This window comes from Rhodnius prolixus, unplaced genomic scaffold (genome assembly GCF_049639745.1).
Source record: "Rhodnius prolixus isolate KJV_2025 unplaced genomic scaffold, Rpr scaffold_4, whole genome shotgun sequence".
Lineage (NCBI taxonomy): Eukaryota > Metazoa > Arthropoda > Insecta > Hemiptera > Reduviidae > Rhodnius > Rhodnius prolixus.
In genome coordinates this window covers 44478785-44503144 of record NW_027411614.1, presented here as the reverse complement: position 1 = coordinate 44503144, position 24360 = coordinate 44478785, and the positions used below count along the sequence as shown (strand labels likewise).

The following is a 24360-nucleotide window of genomic DNA, read 5'->3' as shown; positions in this document are numbered from 1 at the left end:
CAAGTATTCGTTTAGGTGAGTAGTGAACATGCTATTAGTGAAATGATTTAATTTTTTCATGCATTATTATCATGCTATTAGTTACACCATATTAATTGAAAATGTAAAATAAGTGGAATTATAATTAACATTGAAGCGAAAGATTATACAAGAAAATTTGTAAAAGTGTTAATTGAAGCTACATTTGATGTTTGAAACTTGTACTGTCTCTGTTAGCCTACTCCCGGGAGTAGTTGCCCAGGGAGCACCTCGAGGAGGTAGAGATCAGTTTTCGCTCCCCAAAAATTACCTACAGATTATCGCAATAACTATAAGGTAAAGGATTATCTTTTCTTACTAATACATTGTACAAACTTAAAATCTAGATATTGTTTTCAATAATTGAGAACGTTTTAAGATTTGCTGTGTTGTCGTGTAATGGAAGAATTATTATAATAAAATTTCTTATAAACCTTGAATATTTTAATTTCCTTCAGTCTAGTATATTATATTTAAGAACATAAGAAATCTTTTTAGGGAAACGAAATGCCCTCCAATTGTTTTAAATAGAAATTGATCGATCTTTCCATAGCTTAAAAATTTTTTAATGAAGTAATTGACTAGCCCGTTACTCATAAGAATCATATAAGTTCACTTAGTATATTTTAAATCAAAGATATTTATATCTTTCTTTTTATTCAATGCTTAACTCCAAAGTGAAGGTTGCCTTTCTTATTGTGCGCTTTAAAATTATTTCAAAATCCAATCAATTGTAGATTGTAGCATGTTCCATTTGAATCCTTAATTGATTTCATTAATTAATTTTATTTTAAACTATTTGAATTTCTATTATAAAATTTTAATTTGCAGTGTTCTTATTGAATAAAATAATAAATATTATTACTTACTTATTTTTTTCCAAAATTTACTTAACCCCTGCTTATTCTGTTCAAGGTAGGTAAAGACTGTTCTGGATGACATACTTCACAATTCGGACTATTGATTGTTTTAGAAAAGTTGTTAAGAAATGTTTCAAGGTCTAAAGCTGTTTCAAGAGTCAAGTTACTAAAAAAAAAAAATTTACAATAAACATAAATTTAAGTTCAAAATGTAAAAATTAATAAAGTGAATTAGAAAAATAATTAAAGCAATAAGAATTATTGCTTGTACAGGCATGCAAGATTCATTGGTAGACCACGTGCTAATTCACTTTTTTAATTTTTTAGTAAAAAAAATATCTAAAACTCTATAAATTTAATATAGTTGTGTCACTTTATTAATTTTAATAAAAATTTGATTGAATTTAATTAAATAAATAATAAAATCTTACTTACGTGATCTGCAGAGATGTTCACTGGTCGGGAGCCCAATGGCAACTGACTGCAAAAATCCGTTAGTCGCCATATTTGAACTTGGACTTTTTATAAAATCAAATTTAAGCATGTTCCAAGGTCTAAAGCTATTTCAAGAGTCAAGTTACTACAAATAAATAAATAAATTTAAAATTACAATAAACATATGTAAATTTAAATTCAAAATGTAAAAATTAATAAAATTAATTAGAAAAATAATTAAAGCAATAAGAATCATCGCTTGTACAGGCATGCAAGATTCGTTGGTCGACCACCACATGCTAAATTGTTTAATTTTTTTATTAAAAATTATATTTAAACTAATAATAAAAATTAATTTCATGTTAAAATGTAAAAATTAATAAAGTGAAATAGAAATATAATTAAAGAAATACGAATCATTGCTTGTCTAGGCATGCAAGATTCATTGGTCGACCACGTGCTAATTCAATTCTTTTAATTTTTTATTAAAAAAATATCTAAAACTCTATAAATTTAATATAGTTGTGTCACTTTATTAATTTTAATAAAAATTTGATTGAATTTAATTAAATAAATAATAAAATCTTACTTACGTGATCTGCAGAGATGTTCACTGGTCGGGAGCCCAATGGCAACTGACTGCAAAAATCCGTTAGTCGCCATATTTGAACTTAGACATTTTATAAAATTAAATTTAAGCATAATTCTATTTAAAATGGATTAATAACAAGTTAATTTAGATAAAAGAAATGATTTTCTCACACTAATAATAGTTTTAAAGTCTTTTTTTTAATAAATAATTTGGGACTACTTTATGACGTCACTCAAAAGCACATGGTTTTGCGGAAGAATACAAAAAGTAGTTCCAGTTAAAAATTAATAATACTAATTCTTTTCTTTTAAAAAATGAAAGAATATTAAATTATCAAGTTGAAATAAGTAGTAAAAAAGTTTATTTTCCATTAGAAATTGTTTTTTTAAGGCAAAAATTAGCACCTGTACTTCTGACCTTCTTTGGCTAATTCTTGAAAATCTGCTCGATAGATTTTCTTCGTATTTGGAATTCTTATTAAATAATAGGTAAAGTTTAATAATAAATTAGTGGTAAAACTTAAAATTTTATTTAAATGCTATTTTACGAGGTTGACCTTGGGCTGAAGTTGTACTCCAAAAGTGGTCTCAAAATAAGTTTTCAGAGAACGGTTTTCAGTAAAATTTATGTAATACGGCTTAAATAAAAAGTATACAAAGTTTAAACAAAATCTTTGAAGCTGTTTTTAAGAAAATCCGTAAAAACTACTTAACCTATTACCTATCCTTGTACGTGGCGAACTTCCACGAACCTACGCGATAATTTTCTCTTTTAGGTTATTATTTTTACAAAATCTTCATTGTCTGTAATTCCACATTAGTGATAAGATATTAATCTTGTGTTGAAATTGTTCATGTGTAAGCCCTAAAGTGGAAAACCTAGTTACGTCAATATCTTTCATATTAAAAAAAGTTGTTTGTACATACTCATTTGACTGATGCTTTCGCAACGTCTTTTTCATTTCCACTTCAGTTGATGGACGGTTTTGCAGTTATTGGCTCAAACAATTGCCTGTTTTCAATCTGAAAATCATTATTCAATGAAATAAACAATGATTTAACCTTAAATTAAAAGCATTCAATTCAATGATACTACAACTTAAAACGCAACTATTTGTTCAAGATAAATTTGTATCTTTCAAAAATTTAAAAAATAAATAAAATATGTATGCTGAAATTTTAGTTAATATCTTTTAAACGGATCAATCTTTTAGAACGTATTTGTGGCATTGTAAAACATTAAATTATTTTAACATAAATTACGTTGCAATTAAACTGTTATACTAAACTTGTTTAAGTCAAGCTGCCATAAATTGAAATCATTACTTTATTAGGTTTGTCAACCAAAATAAACGATTTTTCAAGCTCAATTTTGTTCAAAATTATTTCTTTTAATTCATAAAAGTAACGAAACACATTTAATATCTATAACTACTGATAAAATATTATTCATATAATTAAATAAATGTGACTGTAAGTAAACTTAAACAATGATGTGCACATAACAATAATTTTGCAAAGAAAGGATTTCGCTAGATAGAGGATAAAAGATTTTGAGGTCATTATGAATGGTAAGATCAATGCGAACCGAAGAGCATTTACTATTTTTCTAAAGATTTTTGAGTGGGGAGACTGGATTCGTTGACAATTGGAAGGGTAGTAAGTACCCATGATTTCTGTCAAAGTACAGATTGCTCCATACCAGCTGCTGTAGCAGTCTTTTATTGATTACAGAGAGTTTTTAGTTTTTATCAATTTTTCGAGAGAAATGTTTCAATACATGCTCTAGATCATAATGACATAAGTACTTTGCTTACTGGAAATCGTAAATGCTGTTCAAGAGAAAATAGGAAAAATCAGATTCAGTAAATTTGTAGTCAGATGGCCAAAAGGCGCCATTTAACTAAATATAAATATTTGAATTTTCCCTTATTGATTTTCATCACACACGAAACTTGAAGATTCGTAAAAACATTTATCGAAAACAAATATATCCGTTTAAAACTGAATAACATTCTATTTGATCGTAACACCTTGTAATTATTATAGCAAAGGTGAAAAATTAAAGGGCTATGTGACATAAATAAGCAAAATACCTTATGAAGAGGATACAAAAGGAAAGGTCTTGTTCACACACTAGCTCCAGCAAGTACTTCTCACTCTCCTCCTGCTTACAGGCACTACTACCCTCTTCATTCTTGTTACGAAATAGTTCATTACCAGCGAAACACTGAGCTAGCAAGTTCTTATCAGCCCTATCTACGAAGCCATTTAAGTTTTCATCTGAATTGCCGAAATCACCATCATGTATAAATACCAAAGTTTCGATATATTTCACACCTTTCTCAAGCCCTAACATTGTCATCTTGTTATTTTTTCTTACACTGGCTATATTCTATAACTATAACAAAAACTTGAAACGATTCTCCCAAAATTCATAAACAACTGTGTGTAATACGTACATAGGTTACTTAATATCATTAAATAAGGTTCCTTTTTATTAAATTTCAGAGGAAGAATAACAAGATTTCAACTTCACTGTTCTCCCCGGGCCACACTACTTTATAATTCTTAAAGCTAATTTGCACAATCTTGGAATGGCTTTTCAAACATGGAAACAGCTATATTCTTGTGAAATTAAGAAATAAATTCAATTTTTTCTAATAGATTATACTTTATAATTTTCAAAATAGATCGACCCTTCATTTGTAATTTAGCATTTATTATTAACTATCAAATACGAAATTGCTGCATTTCAGTGAAATTAGGAGACCCTTTCCACTTTTTTCAATACTTTTTACTTCTTAAGAAAAGAGATCGTTCCATTACGTATTATGTATCATTAGCTTTTATAGTAACTATAAAATGCAGAAACATCAGCAATCCAGTGAAATTAGGAGAAAATTTCCGCTTTTTCCAATGGTTATTTCTTCATACTTAAACGTACCTACATCTACATTCTTACATCGGCCTTAATATTAACTATTAACTACTAAACAGGAGTGTTCGAGTGAAATTAGAGGACGATTTCTACATATTCCAATGGTATTTGATTCTTGTTTTTCACAACAGATCGTCTCTTGCTGTATACACTAGAATTGTCTTATTATTAACTAATGTATATGTTAGGTCGATCGATTTTCAAAATTCACGAACACACCTTTTCCGTAGCTTATAGCTAATATAAAGGCCGACTTAAGAATTTTCATTTAGGTTCGACCTCTTTTTTTTAAATCATAAAGTAAAAACCATTGGAAAAAGTAGAAATCGTCTTCTAATTCCACTCGAAAACTCCTGTTTCGTATTTGAAATTTACTATTAAGGCTGATGAACAATATACATGTAGGTACGATCTTTTTTCAACAGTAAGATTGGGAAAAATAAAGTATAATTCATTGAGAAAAGAGTTGAAGTTTTTGCATAATTTCATCTGAATGCTGTTGTTTCTGTATTTGATTGTTAATAATAAGGCAGGTTCATCTGAATGCCTGTGCATCATACGAGGGTCGTTTGAAAAGTCCGTGCAAAAATAAAAACTACTTAATTTTTTGGGGTAAACCTTTTTTATTTTTCAACATAGTCTCCTTTTAGGCTTATACACTTCGTCCAACGCTGCTCTAGTTTGTTGATCCCTTCCGAATAATAGGATTTGTCCAAGTCTGAAAAAATAGCCGTTCGTTTCTGCAATCACCTCCTCGTTTGAATAAAATCTTTTTCCCGCCAGCCATTTCTTCATATTGGGGAACAAATAGTAGTCCGAGGGAGTCTGGAGAATAGGGGGGATGTGAAACGAGTTGGAACTCTATTTCCATTAATTTTGCGACCACAACTGCTGAGGTGTGAGCTGGTGCGTTGTCGTGATGGAAAAGGACTTTTTTGTGGGCCAATCGTGGGCGTTTTTCTTGCAGCTCGGTTTTCAAACGGTCCAATAACGATGAATAATATGCACCTGTAATAGTTTTACCCTTTTCCAGATAGTCGATGAGGATTATTCCTTGCGAATCCCAAAAGACAGTCGCCATAATCTTTCCGGCCGAAGGAACGGTCTTCGCCTTTTTTGGCGCAGATTCCCCCTTGGTAACCCATTGTTTAGATTGTTCTTTGGTCTCAGGAGTGTAGTGATGTATCCATGTTTCATACACAGTGACGAAACGACGCTTAAAGTCCTGCGGATTCTTCTGGAACAGCTGCAAACCGTCCTTGCAACACTTCAGACGATTTCGTTTTTGGTCAAGCGTGAGCAATCGCGGCACCCATCTTGCGGATAGCTTTGTCATGTCTAAATGTTGATGCAAAATATTATGTACCCGTTCATTCGAGATGCCCACAGCACTAGCAATCTCACGCACCTTCACTCGTCTGTCATCCATCACCATATCATGGATTTTATCAATGATTTCTGGAGTAGTAACCTCAACAGGGCGTCCAGAACGTTCAGCGTCACTTGTGCCCATATGGCCACTCCGAAAATTTTGAAACCACTTATAAACTGTTCTAATCGAAGGTGCAGAGTCACCATAATGTTTATCAAGCTTCTCTTTAGTCTCTGGAGGCGTTTTGCCTTTCATAAAGTAGTGTTTAATCAACACACGAAATTCTTTTTCGTCCATTTTATGAAAATCACTCGACTTCCTCGATTCAAACGAATGCCAAACACAAAGAAATAGACCGATCTGGCTGAAACTTGGTGTGTGTTCTTCCAAGAGATGCTACTAACTAAACATAACCTTTATACGCGCCAGTAGTGCTATCTCTCTGACTTTGCACGGACTTTTCAAACGACCCTCGTAGGTCGATCTATTTTGAAAAAGAAGAATTAAAAAAGCATTGGAAAATGCAGAAATAGTCACCTAGTTTGTATAGAATTCTTCTTCTTCTGTCTTTGTAAGATAGAAATAAGGCCCATGCTACACTGTGCATCTTAGGTCAATCTAGGAATAACGACTTGTCAGATAGGAACTTAAAATCGAATATTATGTATTGGGTAGGATGTCATTAAGCTTACGAAGTAAGCAAGCGTGCAAAAACCTATTCAAAAACTTGAGCGAAGAATTACAAACCAAACAAATTAGGATAAAGGGCTAGAAATCCAAACTGGTAATGGAATAATTCTTTGGTTTCAAAAGTGAAATAAAGGCGTTTAAGCAGAACTTTGCCCTTTAGTGGAAACCGAATAATGGGTCATTAGGATGATGGAAGTTCGCCCTGTTTATTGAGTTTTGGAACTCCTTGAAAATTTCCAGAGGGCGGAAAAGTAGGTAGTTCAAAGAACAAAGTTAAAGGATATGGTTTAGGAAAAAAAGTTTTCTTTCTTAGGAAAACTTCGTAGGATCTGTGAAGTAACGAGGCCATAACGTGATGTTTGTCTAAGGAGCCTTCCGACGATCGTATCTTTGACGTAACTTAGAGAGAATAAGGTGTTAAGTAAGAGAAAGTAGTGGACGGAGAGGAGGGCCAATAGGTAGGCTCTAGGCAATAGGCAAAGTTGCCTTAGTGTTTCGCTCTATTCAGAGTCCAAGCATGATGATTAGAAATACAACATCCTGGTATTTGAGCAACGATCACATAAGAATAGGGAAAAAGATAAGAATTCATCAGAGGTAAAAACTACAATTCAGGCGAGTATACTCAGTTGCAACTGAAAAGAGGAAGGGATTGGAAGCTGTGGAGATAACAGTAGATTGAAGGGAATCAGAGATTTGAGAAGGAACTAAATGATGCTATTATAACCTAAAAGATGTCCTTAAGAAAAACCCACTGAGAATTAGATTAAAAAAAAAATATTATTCAAACACCGTTTTCCATTCATTAATATACGAGGGTCGTTTGAAAAGTGCGTGCAAAGTCAGAGAGATAGCACCACTGGCGCGTATCGAGGTTATGTTTAGTTAGTAGCATCTCTTGGAAGAACACACACCAAGTTTCAGCCAGATCGGTCTATTTCTTTGTGTTTGGCATTCGTTTGAATCGAGGAAGTCGAGTGATTTTCATAAAATGGACGAAAAAGAATTTCGTGTGTTGATTAAACACTACTTTATGAAAGGCAAAACGCCTCAGGAGACTAAAGAGAAGCTTGATAAACATTATGGTGACTATGCACCTTCGATTAGAACAGTTTATAAGTGGTTTCAAAATTTTCGGAGTGGCCATATGGGCACAAGTGACGCTGAACGTTCTGGACGCCCTGTTGAGGTTACTACTCCAGAAATCATTGATAAAATCCATGATATGGTGATGGATGACAGAAGAAAGAAAGAAAGAAAGAAAGAAAGATAAATTTATTATGCTCTGGGACTTAAGTCCCTTAAGAGCAACCAATAAAATTTACAATTTAAAAAAAATATTTTCTCTGATCTGAGAGATTAAACTAAAATAAATTCTTGACAACTATTTACATCCATAATTTTATATAAAATATGTACATATATAAAAATTACTAATTATAATGAATTAATAAAATAATAATAATAATAGTAATAATAATTATTAATGAGGGAAGGGATTAGCTATGAGGTTAGCATACTGGACTCCCACGCGGAGGTCCCGGGTTCGAATCCAGCAGCTGACCCTTAGATTTTCTTTTCCTAGGAGCTTCTTACAGCTCACTGTCCGGTGATGGACAGTGTTGTCTGTAACGAGAGAACACTGTCCGGAGGCCGGCAGTGCACTGGAAAAAGCTCCGGGCGCTAATGACCTCAGCTGTTGATGCAAAAAAAAAAAAAAAATAAAAAAAAAAAAATAATTATTAATATAATAATGTAAAACAAAAACAAACAAAAAAAAAAAGAAAAAAATCTTCTATATACAAACTTAAAAATTTCTTTTGTACAATTCAAACAAATGATTGTAATAGAAAAACTTAAAACTAGGCAGTAATTTCTTGTTGGTCAAGTCAGTAGGTAAGTCGTTCCAAAGTCTACTGGCAGCAACAGTAAAAGAGTTTTGATACGTTACAGTCCTATGGGGTTGTATGTAAAGTCTGGAATCGAAAGTCCTTGTAGTTCTTAAGTCTAGTGCAGCTTTTTGTGTAAACATGTCATATAAGTATTTTGGAGTCTGTGTTCTAAACAATTGGTATATGAAATTACCCATAAAGTATTTTCTACGGTAGTCAACAGTAAGCCAGTTTAAAGTAAAGTAATGTGGTGTAATATGTTCGTCTTTCCTAATATTTAGTATAAAACGGATACAAGAGTTAAGTGATCTTTGAAGAGTGAAGGTGCGTGAGATTGCTAGTGCTGTGGGCATCTCGAATGAACGGGTACATAATATTTTGCATCAACATTTGGACATGACAAAGCTATCCGCAAGATGAGTGCCGCGATTGCTCACGCTTGACCAAAAACGAAATCGTGTGAAGTGTTGCAAGGACGGTTTGCAGCTGTTCCAGAAGAATCCGCAGGACTTTAAGCATCGTTTCGTCACTGTGGATGAAACATGGATACATCACTACACTCCTGAGACCAAAGAACAATCTAAACAATGGGTTGCCAAGGGGGAATCTGCGCCAAAAAAGGCGAAGACCGTTCCTTCGGCCGGAAAGATTATGGCGACTGTCTTTTGGGATTCGCAAGGAATAATCCTCATCGACTATCTGGAAAAGGGTAAAACTATTACAGGTGCATATTATTCATCGTTATTGGACCGTTTGAAAACCGAGCTGCAAGAAAAACGCCCACGATTGGCCCACAAAAAAGTCCTTTTCCATCACGACAACGCACCAGCTCACACCTCAGCAGTTGTGGTCGCAAAATTAATGGAAATAGGGTTTCAACTCGTTTCACATCCCCCCTATTCTCCAGACTTGGCTCCCTCGGACTACTATTTGTTCCCCAATATGAAGAAATGGCTGGCGGGAAAAAGATTTTATTCAAACGAGGAGGTGATTGCAGAAACGAACGGCTATTTTTCAGACTTGGACAAATCCTATTATTCGGAAGGGATCAACAAACTAGAGCAGCGTTGGACGAAGTGTATAAGCCTAAAAGAGACTATGTTGAAAAATAAAAAAGGTTTACCCCAAAAAATTAAGTAGTTTTTATTTTTGTACGGACTTTTCAAACGACCCTCGTAATGTTAATAATAATAGAAGTGATTAGCTGAGTGGTTAGGTACTGGATTCCAATGCACAGATCACTGGTTCGAATCCGGCTGATGGCCCTTAGATTTTCTCTTTCTAGGAGCTTCACACAACCTACTGTCTGTGGTGATGAACAACAGTGTTGTCTGCAAGAAGAGAACAAAGTACGGAGGCTAGCAGTACCCTGAAAAAAAACTTAGGGCGCCAATTACCTCAGATGTAGTCGCGCCTTAAATTAAAATAATAATGAAATAAAATAAATATAATAATAGATTACTTACTTCCTCCCCTAGTTTAATGGTGGCATCCGTAAAATTGCCATTAGTACTCAAGTTCCCCTGAAACAATAAACAAAAGAAGAAAAGTTTAATTTATCCTTTACCGCAATACTTGGGAAATTAAACTAATATGGTGACTCACGAGTCCAAGAGACCCATTATTGCAATTTCAAGACTTTTCGCCAGATTACAATCAATTTAAATTGTCATTACTTTAAATAAAACAGCTTGACAGGGGGGAAAAAATTAAATAATTTATTTTAAAAATATATTATACAGGAAAGTTAACCGACAAAACTAAGCTATTCAGAATTACTTTTATACATTTTTGAAAAAGTATATAATTATACTATAAACCTCAGCTTCATACTTCCACAAAATTATATAATTGAACATCAACCAGGGGAACAAATAGTAGAAAACAAAATAAAAATAAAAAAAAGAAAACGCTCGTGACAACCGTAATTAGAATAACCATAACCAGTAACATTATTATGATATTGTGTTAGATTATCTGTTATTATTTTTCCTCATCGTCTAAAGGAAAATGCAATTTTTCTAACATTTATTTGGTGGAACTAAAATTGTCTTATTTCATCACAGCTTATACAGTGGGTCAAAAAAGTATTGGCACACTAAACTTTTCAGGGTTTTCATTTTGAAAAAATCCAAAATTTATATGTTAAATATTTTTATTTCACAAAAGAGTTATAAACATGCATTATTGAGGGGGAAACAAATAAAATTAAGATATCCATCAAAAATGTAAACAAAAAATAACTTGTAATCTGTAACTGGGTAGTCAAAAAAGTATTGGCACGCTTTTATTTATTTATGTATTAATTTATAAATTTAAAGTTTTGGGTATCACTAATATTTTGTCATCATACCATTGGGCATCTATGAAAGCCTGCAGTTTTCTTGGCATCGACGATACAAGATTTTGAGTAGTCTCTTGTCCAATTTTACGCCATTCTTTTAACAAAGTTTCTTTCAAATCATTTTTGGAAGAAACTTTATTCTTTCTTACTCGCAGTTCCAACAGATACCATAAGTGCTCTATTGGATTGATATCCGGAGACTGTGGTGGCGTTTCCAATTGCCTGGGAACGTTGTACAGCAACCATTCTTTTGTTTTATATGCCCTATGCTTGGGGGGTCATTATCTTGTTGGAAGATATACTAGAAAAACCAGAAAATCTAAAACCACCATGTTGAATAACACCTACTGTTTTCACCGTGAAGTTGCTGTCAGCCTCCGTAAAGTGTTTTCTCGTTTCCTAGAACAATATTAATCACCGAATAGTGAGCTATAAGAAGAGTAAACTGTAATGGCAAGTAGCTGGTTTCGAAAGCGGGATCTCAGTAAGGCTGAACACTTAGCTAATCCAGTCTTTGTCTATTCAGTAATTTTGTATATAAACACAAATTTGTGAATATTTCTAATAAATAAAGACGTATTTTTCTCTTCAGGATGGATATTTTCTAAGAAAACACTGATTAGAAAATTTAGAATTAATACAGCATTGTTTTCCTCTCCTAGCATGAGAAAGTAGAAAGTTGATGTACTATGTTTGGTGTTTTACTAGGGATAAAAGCTTGGAGACCCTCAAAATGAGCTGCTTTTTTTGTGAATACAGCTTAATTAGTACTGGAATACAGAGGGATCTGAGGTTGAAAGGGCTTAAATCAGTAAGCACGGTAAGCTACTTAAATGCAGCCAATTTGTTGAACAGAAATCACACAATTCATTGAACATGGTCTTTTTCCAGCTTGTCTATAGATCTACCAATTAAAACATATTTTGACCGAAAGTTTGTTAAAAAAAAATATTCTATTCCGTATTTTTTTTAAAGGGACATCTTGCCGCCCACTTATCTTTTTCAATTTATTGAAATACAGTGTTAAGCTGGTTGTATGGGTATTTATATCAAAATTCCTTTTTCCTTTTAACAGCCAAATCATGAAAGTATTTTGGATAAATCCTGCTGAGAATGTTCCATTTGTGTGGACAACTTAAGATTGTTAACTGTATAAGGATTGTTATTGTATCAACTTTTTTTTTTTCACTTTGACAAAATTTGAAAGAAAAAATGATTTCTCTTTCTTTACAAAATTGTGGCACTGTGGGGAAATCTATAGAACAACAATTTGTAACACTTAAGTTTGAGTGAGAATCGATACTTATTGGTGCGGTCTACATGCCTTCTGCAGGATTATCAACATAGCATGACCATTGAACCTATAATTCAGCCATCTAATCATAACAAAGCGTTCATTGTAGGTGACCACAATATTGCTTCTGTTGTTTAGTTAAATGCAGCTAATAACACCTGTGAATCTCTGCCTCCAGGGACAACTTCTTGTGGTTACATATGTTTATGCACAAATGCATCAAATACATACATGACTTGTTTTCAGTCTCTGAATTGAGTACCTAAATTATCAAATAATTCCTCTTTCAGATTCTAAATATTCCAGAACTGAATTACAAATCTATTACAGAATCTAAAGAGATTTGCAATGGCGTAGGTATGCTTGCCACACTACTCATATTCTAAACTTAAGTTTTTTCATTAAGATGATAGAAAGACCAATTTTTTTGAATAAAAGAACACTGTATCATCATTAGCAACAAATATAATTTACTTACTTCGAAATTTAAACTGAAATAATCTCCAGCTATAGAGTTATAACCAAAAATAACCCCGAGATTTCAGCATATTTCAAAAAGCAGTCTGTGATGTGAGATTGTCCACGCTTCACCAAGATGTGAAGAAACAATAAAAGAAAACCTCTCCAGCATCCATTCTGCACGCCATCTCCCCTCCTCCAGCTCATCAAGTTCCTATTTTAATAAATTAGTATAAAGATTGTGCAAGAAGACTTGAAAAATTGCATCATTCTCCAGAATCAAATACAAAAATTTTTAAAAAAATAACTAATAAATATTTCTAATTTTATGCTTTTTATGATTCATTTTAGTTCTAATAAAATTGAAATGTCAACATATTCTTAGAATTAATGTGTAATTAACTGATGCAACTTAAAAAGCCAAAGTTCTGTAACATTTCTGCTGACTTCTTTGTTAGTTTCTGTTTCTGATGGAGTTCTTTTATATAAAGATGGTTTTGCTGTAAATTAGACAATGATTTTATAATTTTTATATAAATATCATTAATTTTATACCCATTATTGATTATTATAATTGCTGGGTTTATTCTTAATAAGAGTTAGAAAAGATTCTGCCCTTATCATAGCAGTTTTATGAACATGTATTTCTCTTCACTTAACTGAACTGAGACAATAGTCGTTAGAAGCAGGACTCGCTAGTTCTTCCTAAATTCGTCTCCTTCTTCGGCTTACATGCTTACTCCTACGCCGCAAGATCTTCCTTTAAGTAGTGGTCACCTTGTAGATCCGGGTTATTCAGCCAGCAGCTATTTTGTGAATCTATCCAACGGCGTTCTCTACCCGTCCAAACCCAAACATTTGGACAACTATACCTGCTTCGTCAAATAATTGTTTCCCAATCCTACACAAAAGTGTATTATTTTTTGGACAATACAGTTTCCTGCTCTACATACGTACAGCTCCCTTAACTTATTTTGAGCTACAAAAATGGAAAAATTATTCTTATCTGAGTAACATGTGAAATAAACAAGGTATGAACAAAAAAAATTATTGACTGCAATAGAAATGCAACCATAAATCTAATTTAAAACTCATTTCTAAACAATTAATGAGGATATTTGCTTTTCTCACTGCTAAAGCGGTGGAAGTATCCGTGGTTTAACCTGAATCCTAATAGTTCAATGATCTGGGCTGCACTGTCTACTGTTCAGTAGCAAAACCCAAAAGGCCACTCTTCTTCAGGATTAGCAAACCAATCCCAAGCTATAATAACAGCCCAAAAGCAAATCTCTGGTAAAAGAATTCCATTTTCGGAGCTAATAGGAGCAAAAAAGCTCCAATTGCTTTAATCAAAATTCATGAATAATTTCAAATACAATTTTATTTAAATAAAAAGTAACAATTTTAAATTTCTCACATTTTTTTAAAAATAAGTTAAGCTTTCTTCCGTTGACTAACAAGAAACTTTCTCTGTAGTTCATAGATCTGTCTTGTAAAAAAGTACTCCACTGTCCTGAAGTAAGCTCCAAAGGGTCAATTTCCAGGGCTGAATTAAACTAGTCCCAAAATACCTCAGAGGATCGTTCTCTACAATTGGATCTCACCATTCCAAGATACTGTATCCAAAGCAGGATCCAAAAGCCAACTCCTAGCAACAGAATTGCATTTGTGGAGCTAATAGGAACAAAAATGCTCCCATTGCTCAAATCAAAATTCACCAATAATAATGAATACAAATTAATTTCAATTTAATCGAAGACAATTTTAAATTTCTCACTCTCATTCTGTTAAAAGAAAAAAAGAAAAAATAAATCCTAGGAGCTAAAAAGGGAACTACCTCAAATAGTTTATAGATATCCGATTCTTTTGTGTTCAGTTTCAGGTCTAGAGATAAACCAATTGCAAGGTAGAGGTACCTTCAATCTATGCAGAATCAATTTTACACTGGATCATCCTTCACAGCTTGAAACTAAAAATTCCAGGCTATGGTTTTACCAAGCTCTGAGTCTGTGCTCCAAAAGTCAATTGCTAGAAATTAAACTAAATTTTTTTTATGTAGCTATAAAGATCAAATGACACATACTGCACCAAAATGCAAGGTGCTTGACGTGTACAAAGTAAAAAATTCATTCACAATTTAGGGCATGCATTTCTCAATGATTTTAGAGGATTAGATAATATTTAAACTAGATCCAAAAAAAGGAATACCTTTTTCTTAATGAAATTGTTCCAAAAATTAATTTAATAGATAAAATAGTAATTAGAAACCAATCAGCTGTGATGAAATAGCAGTTTTCCCTTTGAAATGTGAATCAGCAAATCTCCATATAATCTTTAAAACAAAAAAAATAATTTTTAATTAGTAATAATTAATTATATTCAAATTTTCATTCAATTTACATTTTACTATTAATTTATATTTTCACAAATAGAGTTTCCACTGGAATTACATTATTCTAGAACCAAATTTACAATAATTTCTGTCCCCACCACTTTTTGTTAATTAAATAAATGGCCAAAATAACTTGAAATAATTATTAAAGAAAATAATAATTAAATAAGTTACATTATCTCATTATCTTCATCTTTGTAGGGTGTTAAATTTTCATTTCAATATCTACCTACATAAATGGTTGCATAGTAAAATGTCACATTTAAAAAAATGCGTCTCTTTTGGACAAAAAACAATTAAATGGGCGAGCAAGCACAGCTTTAGAATTAATAATAATTATTTTACACCGATACCATTATCTTATTTCTATTTATTACTGAAAAATATTAATTTATCTTTACCAAAAAAAAATATATATATATATTTTTTAATTTGCTCAGCCTCCATTTAATGATTTTCTTTTTCTTTTAATTCAAGCTTCCCCTCACCAACCCTAAAATTTTGTAAAATTTAAAAAATAGAATGAGAAATTAAGAATAAATTGTGGTTTTATTTTTTTTAAAAAAGCGAAATAAAATATTTACTTACATAATTCAATTTATAATTTCATTTTCTTTTTTTTTAAATAATTATAACTAATAATTAGAATCTTTGTTACTATTTAGTTCAATTAATATTTTTCTACTTTTTAAATGAATAAATTTGATCCAATTTAAATAATAGATAATCATTTCTTTCATCTTTAGAACAAACACATAATTTAATTATTATTTAAAACTCAGGGTTAAGTTTTAAGACAGCCATTTATTTTTCCATTTAATTGTACTTAAGAAAAAAACACAGCCTTTATAAATCTATTACGTCACAAAATAAATCTAAAAGCTTCCTTTTATTTGCCAAATACTTCCTAAATAAAAGACCAATTCTGATTGGTCCACGTATGTATGTAATATTCATCCACATAAAACTTCAACTTCAAGTGACAATACAAAAAAATAATCCCTGAATATTGAGTTTATTAATGCATAATTTTTAAAAAAGACCATATCAGAAATTCTTTTTCATTTTTTTACAATAGAATATGTATAAATTTTCTAGTTTAAAAACAATTTTTTTTTAAATTGAAGCTAAGACAAGAGGCTGTCGTAGCAAGTGGAAAGCCCCCTTCTCCTGCCTGCTCTGGACCTGTGAAGATCAGCCCTGCTGTAAGTCGTTTTTTTTAATTAATTAATAGGAAAAATTTCTCAATTCCCATCTAATTTTACTTAAAACTTGTTTATTGTGTTATAAGCTTCAAAGTGATATATAATTTTCCATATTTTCCCATTGATTGGTATTAGAAAAATGTGTTTAAAGAAAATTCAATTTGACTGAGAGAGAATCCAATATGGCCAGCCAAATTGAATAAATTAATTAATAGGAAAAATTTCTCAATTCCCAGCTAATTTTACTTAAAACTTGTTTATTGTGTTATAAGCTTCAAAGTAGTATATAATTTTCCATATTTTCCCATTGATTGATATTAGAAAAATGTGTTAAAAGAAAATTCCAATTTGACTGAGAGAGAATCCAATATGGCCAGCCAAATGGAATTGAATTTCATTTTTTTCAAATTGCTTTTTAAACTTGTTTTCACAACTTCCAATCCCAAAAACTTTCTAAAAATGTTTAATCCATTCAATATTAACTATTTAAAATATTTTTTAAATAATTTTTTTTTTTTTTATTTAAAAAAGTGAAAATCGGCCTATTGCGCAATCGTCCGTGAATTTTAATTTATTTAATTTTAGTTTTTTTCTCCATTTTCTTTTGCAAATTCTTTAATAATTCAACTAAAAAGTGTTCAGACTTTATCCTTTTATAAATTGTTCGCTATAATTTCATGAATTGATTCAATTTTCTTTACAAAAAGAAAATCGGACCTCTTACGCGATTTTCCGTAAAATAATTTTTTTTTTTTTTACTAATTTATTTTAATTTTTTTTAAATAATCCAACCAAAAAATGGTAATACTTCACCTTTTCATTAATATTTTATTATAATTTGCTAAAATTATTAATTTTTTATTCCAAAATCGAAAATAGGCCCCCTCACGCTAATTTCCGTGATACAAATAACTTTTTTTATTTTATTTTCTCTCACTAGTTCTTCAATAACCCATGTAGAAAGTAGTAATACTTATTCTTTTTATTAATAAAATAAAATGTCTAAAATTATTTCAGAAAAAATTAGGGGCAGGAAAAAAAATTCGTTAGAAGAAAAGCCCAAAGGTAAGATCCAACATTAATAAAAATCACTTTTTATATAGTTTTTAAAAATTTAAATTTTTTGCAGTATTTAATAAATTTACGAATTTATGTATATATATAAATTGAAGCAGTTTTTATTAATATTTAATTCTAATTTCAGATGGGAGCAGTTTTCTATTGCAACACTTTGGTTAACTGATTCAACTTGGATAAATGATCCTGATTCATCCCACAAAATGGTCTCAAAAAAAAATATCAAAGTAAGTGGAAAAAAAAAATTAGATAAATTTAAGTTTTTTTATTTTTTAGAATTTTCAGAATTAAAGTGTTCATTTTTTAGACCCTTAGATTGTCTCTTAGTATAGCAATAATTGAAATTTTAGGTCTGTCCTATGTTAAAATTGTCAAGTTTCGATTTTGTCTCACTAATTCTTAAAAAATCCAAATTAAAAATGTTAATAGTTCACTTTTTTATTAATATTTTATTATAATTTGCTAGAATTATTAATTTTTTATTCCAAAATCTAAAATAGGTCCCCTCCTCACGTTAATTCCCGTGATTTAAAGAATTTTTTTAAATTTATTTTGTCTCACTAATTCTGCAATAATCCAAGTAAAAAGTGTTAGTACTCAATCTTTTTAATAATTTTATGTATTTTCTAATTATTTTTATTTTTTCAGAAAAGATAAGAGCTCGAGAAAAGATGAAAACAAAAATTAAGTTTTTCCTAAGAAGAAAAACCGAAGGTAAGAATAAAAAAAAAATGTACTTTTTACGTATTTTTAAATTTAAATTGTTTGAAATTATTTTTTTTACAATATTTAATACATTTTAGCGTAATAAAAAATAAAAATTATTAAATATATATATTTTGCATTTTTTATTAATATTTAATTCTAATTTCAGATGGGAGAATTTTTCTATTGCAACAGTTTGGTTAATTGATTCAACATGGAGAATATTATCCTGATTCATCCCACAAAATGGTCTCAAAAAAAAATGTATCAAAGTAAGAGGGAAAAACTATTTGATAAATTTATGATTTTTCTATTTTTTTTAAAATATTTTTTTTATATAGAATTTTCAAAATTAAAACGTTTTTCTTTCTTAGACCCTCAGATTGTCTGATAGTATTGCAATAATTAGAAATTTTAGGTCTGAACATAATGTTAGGATTGATTCTTAAATTCAATTCCTAACTAGCTGTTATGGCCTAAAATAAGATCAATTTTTGTAAACTTAAAAAAACAATCATTAATTTTGAAAATGGATATATAAAAAAAATAAGAAAAAAATAGAAATAATAAAATATATATATCAATTAGTCTAAATTTGACTTACCAAGGATCTGTAAAAAAAAGAATATTTTTTTTGTTCCTTAATTTTATCGTTTCAAGAACAGATTTCCTTGCAGTTAAGCGAAAATAGAGTTAGTAATATATTTTCATTTCCAAATTGGAAAATCCAAAATATATTACCATCTCACTTTATGTGGAAAGTTTTCCATAACTTTTGCCACAAAGACAAGGAAACACTTTGTTGTTGAAACGTTGGTAATAAAAAAGAAATATCCTTTTTTTTTATTGGCTGATCCTCAATTTTACTACTATGTACCTATCTACTTTTCTTTAAAATACATTTTGTGGTTACCTGGACCTCCCAACATCTTCTTTTCCCAAAGATAGCCTTTCATTCACATAGGATTGTTCTGGAATAACGTACTGATTTATCCAGAGCAATCTGAACTTAGGTAGCCCAGATGGTCAAGATCTGTCGTTGGCAAATAAATTTATTTCATGATTGGTGGGGGGGGGGGGGAGGGTAGAGTGATGCGACCGGAACCATCGGAAATACCATCGCCAAGAGTCTGGAATTATAGTTTATTTTTAAAAATGGTTTTTATTTTTTTGACAGTGTTTTTTTTTATTAAATAAATATAAAAAAAAATTATAAGTACACAATTATTTTTTTGTCTTTTTTATTATCTAATTATACTTGAATTTGCAATATTTCGACCTACTTGGAACTACATAGCCTAGATTTGTTGCCTTTTTTCAAGCTAAGTTCATTTCTTAGTCACATTTTTCTAAAACAACTTTCCTTATTTTTTAAGATGGCTCTTCTCCTCTATTTGAAAATCCTCTTGTACAATATTTTTTTCTTTTTTCTGTTACTTTTTAATGTATAGAGTTTTCTATTCTGCATTAATTCCCTACATGGTAAAGTGCGCGTCTCATTTGTGCCCAATATTCGAAGTTATTTTCATTTTTTTGCCCTTCCGAAGTCTTGAGTTGATTTAATCTTCTATGGGAATAGTTGGGAATGAATCATACCCTTAAAAAAAAATGGATTAAAACAACCAAGACTCAAGTAGAAAAAAAATTTGAAAATAACCTGGAATACAGGCACTAGTGGGAATATCTTATCCATGAAGGAAAATTAGTAAAAAATTTAAAAAAGCTCCAAACATTAAAAAAAATCAAAGAAGAAAAAGGAATACCATACAAAAGATTATCGAATAGAACAGAGTGGAATCTTTATTCCCAAAAAATAAGGAAAATTATATGTATAGAAAAACAGGACAAAGACAGTAATTCTGCTAGATAAATGACGAATTAGGTGATAATTTTTAAATATTATTCTTTACAACTTTATATGAATATAGAAATGAATTGATTTAATAAAAATTAAGGATAACGAGAAAGGGTGTCCTAAAATCTAAATCCTCCAACAAGCCCCCCTCCCCATTTTCCAAAGAATTAATAGGAAAAATGAAGAACTTAGAAGAGACCACAACTCCTGATGGAATGACAGAGGCAAAACTGGTAAACTTAAAGGGTCCAATTCCAAAATCCGTTTTTTATTCGATTAATTTAATTTATTAAACCATTTTTAGTTTACTGAATTGAATCGAAGAAGTTGTTGCAAGTGCATTTGTATTAAAACTATTGGTTTTCCCCCAAATTTTTCTGAAGTTAAAATTTCCAAATTTTCTTTAAAATAAATTCACGAGAAAAAATCTGGAGTGATCACTCACAAGACTTCCTCTTACGTCACAATTTACGTCATTAAATTTTAATGAAACTTAGAATTTGTTCTAATGAGATTAGAATTAGAAAAATGGAATAAAATTAATAATTCTGCATTTCTATTGCAATGTTTATATGAAAATGGTTGGGAAATCTTTCGCAAAAAAAATAAAAAATCGATTGAATAACGTGATACTATTGGTAAGCTGCTTTTATTTAAATTCAGAATTTACTTTCAATTAATGGTCCAGACACTTCTGTGAAACACTCTTGTTCAACACTTCAATATGGTTTAATACTTAGGGTTCTGCCTAGCGTATTAATTCTCCTGTAAAATAGCCCCTCTCTTTTCTCTCTCTCGCTTAAAATCAACCGGTTAAAAAAACAAGTTGGATTATCAAACTATCATTTTACAGTTTTTATCGTATTTTTTTAAAAAAGTTTTTAGTTGAATTATTTGCACACTACAAAATAGTTATTTCTTCGAGAAGCCGTATTGAATTTTCCCGGTAAATAGAGAGAACATTATCTCAATTGCTTTCATTTTTCATTTATTAGGGATTTTTTTTTTTTTTTATTGTCTTGAGAGGGAACCAACACATAACAGTCTCGAGATTTCTTTACAGCTATAAATGTTTTTTAAAAATCAACTTTTCCGACACTGAAAACTCCCCCCAAAAAAGTGTATTTCCAGTGAAAACCCAATAATATAGAAATTATTAACAAAAACTAAACTTACATGAATAATTTTCCTTGTGGCTAATTCCATATCGTTAAATATTATCCATTCATTTTGAAAAAAAACTTAACAATTCGTGTTTCAAAATTTTAAAAACATTAAAATTGCAATTTAAAAACATTTTTCACTGAACACACTTATTTGCATAACCTCGCCAGAAACACACTACAACTAGACACTCTCAAAGCTTTGGACAGTAACAACACTGGATTCCTCCAATTAGCCGAATAATATAAGGATAATAAGCACAATAAAAGCAAATAACGAATGAAAATAACATATAGAATTTTAAAACCTAACATTTCAATAAACTTTTAACATGGCCATCTGTGCTACCAACTCAGTAAGAAGATTGAATAGCAACTGCGAAAATTATGTCCCCACTCTAAACAGTCATAGAGTGTTCAGTTGTTGTGATTGGTTAGAAAAATGTTTTCTACCAATAGAAAAAATATTTTTCTATCTTTTGACTTAAGCCCTTCTTACTGTACCAAATTAATAACATCCTGTCTGTTAGTTTTAAGAAATATGGGAACTACAAACTTTAAAATTAGGAAACAGTATTTAGCTATAATTCAATCATCTAACTTTTCTATATTTAATTTTTGGAAATACCTCCTATTCTAAAGTTATAATTTACATAAATGCATTCAGATCAACAACTTTCATATTATAGCCTTTTTTTTTAATCATTTATTGAAATTTATAACTGCAACAATTGTTGCAAGTAAGTTTGGGCACATGATAGTGCTATGTCAGAATTATTTGAAATGGCTCCTAGAGGAGTCACTCCATTATCGATGGACTTATTACAATACTCTCATGAAAAAAGTAAATCGCGAGGACATCTTCTGTTCGAACTCCTTGGAGTATTAGCTGGTATTACGATAAAAGATAGATGTTCGTTTAAAGGATTAGAATGAGCTGTTATTGAGGAATGAAATTTCGAGAAGAAACGTTTTTTAAGGTCATTTTGACGTCGGGGATACATATTTTCGAAGTATTTTTTGACTGTCAATGCTGGATGCTTTGTGAATTGAATCTTTTAGTCGATCACCATACTTATAATTAGCAGAGAAAAATAAATATAAATAATGTGTCGTGAAAATTTGAGAAAAATATTATTTTTCTGCCAATAATTTTTTTTTCTATTCATTCTACTTACATCCTAAGTAAGGGGAGGATTGTGTTGGTGTCGAATTTCAATCGCCATCTGTCTGAGTTTGTGTGTGAGACAATGAGCTGTTAGAAATGCTAGAAAGTGAAAACCTAAGAGCCACTAGCCGGATTCAAAAACCGGGATCTCCGCGTGGAAATCTAACAGCACTAATCACTTAGCCAGTCCCATCTCTATGATAAATGTAAAACTTTTTGAGAACTTGTTGGGCTAGTCATTTTACCAGGACGCCCCTCCTGAGTGTGATATCCACCATTACATTAATACCACTGCTAATCTTCTCCTACCCTAAATTCTAAAATAATTTCTTTTTTTAATAAAATTGTATTTAATTTTTTTTTTAATTTTATTATTTCTGCAAAGCAATTTAATTATGTATTTTATTATAATATATTTGTTTTTAATTTCAGCAAGTGCGGAAGTGTTAAAGTTTCGGAAGTGATTGCCACGTGAATATTTTCTGTTTTCAACAAATAATTTTTTTTTAAATAGTGCGTTCATAAAAATAATAGTAAAAGCAAAGAATGTATTCCGGTTTTTCAAAATTCCGTCACAAAAAAAAAAAGAAAAAAAAAAAAGCGTTTCAGTATTTTTGCGTTCAAATATCTTTTTAAACTGTGTCAAGTGTCCAGCAATGATGAGGATATGAAGGCATCAATCCAGTAACCTGACATTCCAGCCTTCAACAGGACGTAAGGAGTTGATTGATAGTGGTTCCATATATATGTGGCAGTTCTCTTAAATGAGATATTAAAAAAAAAAAAATTATAATAAAGTAAAAATACTACAAAAATTATAATTCCAATACGCTTTATTTATTCGTTTGTTTAATATATATTTTTTTCCCACAGGATTTTAATGTTTTATGTCGTTAATATTTTCAATATAGATTATTGTTTTGGGGGCTTTCGAAAAATGGCATCGTTTCGAATCAAGTATCGTTTATACTTTTAACGGTCTTCGAGATTTCTTAATCGACCATTACCGTCATATCTATAGTCCATAAGAATATAATAATTTCTAAGTGCATGATAATTTTTATTAATTATTTATAATATTATTTTTTGGAATTATAATTATTTAAATTAATACATTTATATGGCCACTATTAACATCCTTCTTCGGAACTTCAAGTTCGAGTGAAGCAGATAAAGTAAAAGATAAGTACTTTTTCCTTTACTTAATTTATTTATTTTGTTATTAATATGCAGGAAAATTAGGATAGTACATTCAAGAGATTGTAGAAGGTCCTCTGAGTCACCGATTCCCAAAAAATGTCATCAGATTTGTGATCAAGGGGAATGAAGTATACAAATAATTTGTGCTTCAAAATGCATTTGTTTTTTCCTTTTCTTTTTCTTTTTACCTTTTGTATGGGAATTTCACCAAAGTGGGGGCTACAGTTTTGCCCCATCATTCCCCTAGGAATAGGAATTACAGTCACACCCTCCGTAGACCAGTTAAACACAATTAAAAAAAAAAAAAAAATCACCAACTTTGGATGGATTTTTTGTTTTTGTGCGATAACGGTCTGTTTGTCTTGGCCATCTGCTTCTTTTTTTTCTTCCTTTGGCGCTACAGCCCTTGCAGGGCGTTGGCCTCGTTTAGCAGGAAGTCTCAACCATCTCTGCCCGTAGCTTTGTTTCTGCACTGTCTGACCGCCCATCATCTGCAGATTTGCCTTCACATCCTACAGCCAACCGTAACCTTGGCCGACCTATTCCACCTCCTGGGTGTCCAACATAGACTTTTCGAGAAATTCCCTTTACACTCATTTTGTGAAGGTGATCCCTCCCCCAACCAGCGCAACCACTCCACTTAGCCATAATTGTTACAAATTTAGATGTGACAAAAAAGGCGATTTTAGTAAATATCTA

At 30.8% G+C, this 24360-nt stretch overlaps 3 long non-coding RNA genes across 4 annotated transcripts; 1 reads left to right on the top strand and 2 right to left on the bottom strand.

The window, feature by feature from the left end:
* Positions 1 to 608: 608 nt before the first annotated feature.
* Positions 609 to 2088, bottom strand: LOC141455869 (uncharacterized). The gene is made up of 3 exons (XR_012459501.1): positions 1907 to 2088; positions 1314 to 1458; positions 609 to 1044 (listed from the first exon to the last, which is right to left on the bottom strand). It is a non-coding gene; the product is annotated as an uncharacterized lncRNA (long non-coding RNA).
* An 8156-nt stretch (positions 2089 to 10244) lies between these two features.
* Positions 10245 to 21701, bottom strand: LOC141455577 (uncharacterized). 2 transcript variants are annotated; one of them, XR_012459352.1, is made up of 6 exons: positions 21307 to 21701; positions 15105 to 15228; positions 14734 to 14936; positions 13557 to 14544; positions 12916 to 13110; positions 10245 to 10322 (listed from the first exon to the last, which is right to left on the bottom strand). It is a non-coding gene; the product is annotated as an uncharacterized lncRNA (long non-coding RNA). The 2 variants fall into 2 exon arrangements; XR_012459353.1 differs by having other exon boundaries at positions 14734 to 14924; positions 21307 to 21700.
* LOC141455576 (uncharacterized) lies at positions 16194 to 19401 on the top strand. The gene is made up of 5 exons (XR_012459351.1): positions 16194 to 16493; positions 17511 to 17558; positions 17698 to 17797; positions 18219 to 18284; positions 18445 to 19401. It is a non-coding gene; the product is annotated as an uncharacterized lncRNA (long non-coding RNA).
* Positions 21702 to 24360: the final 2659 nt, after the last annotated feature.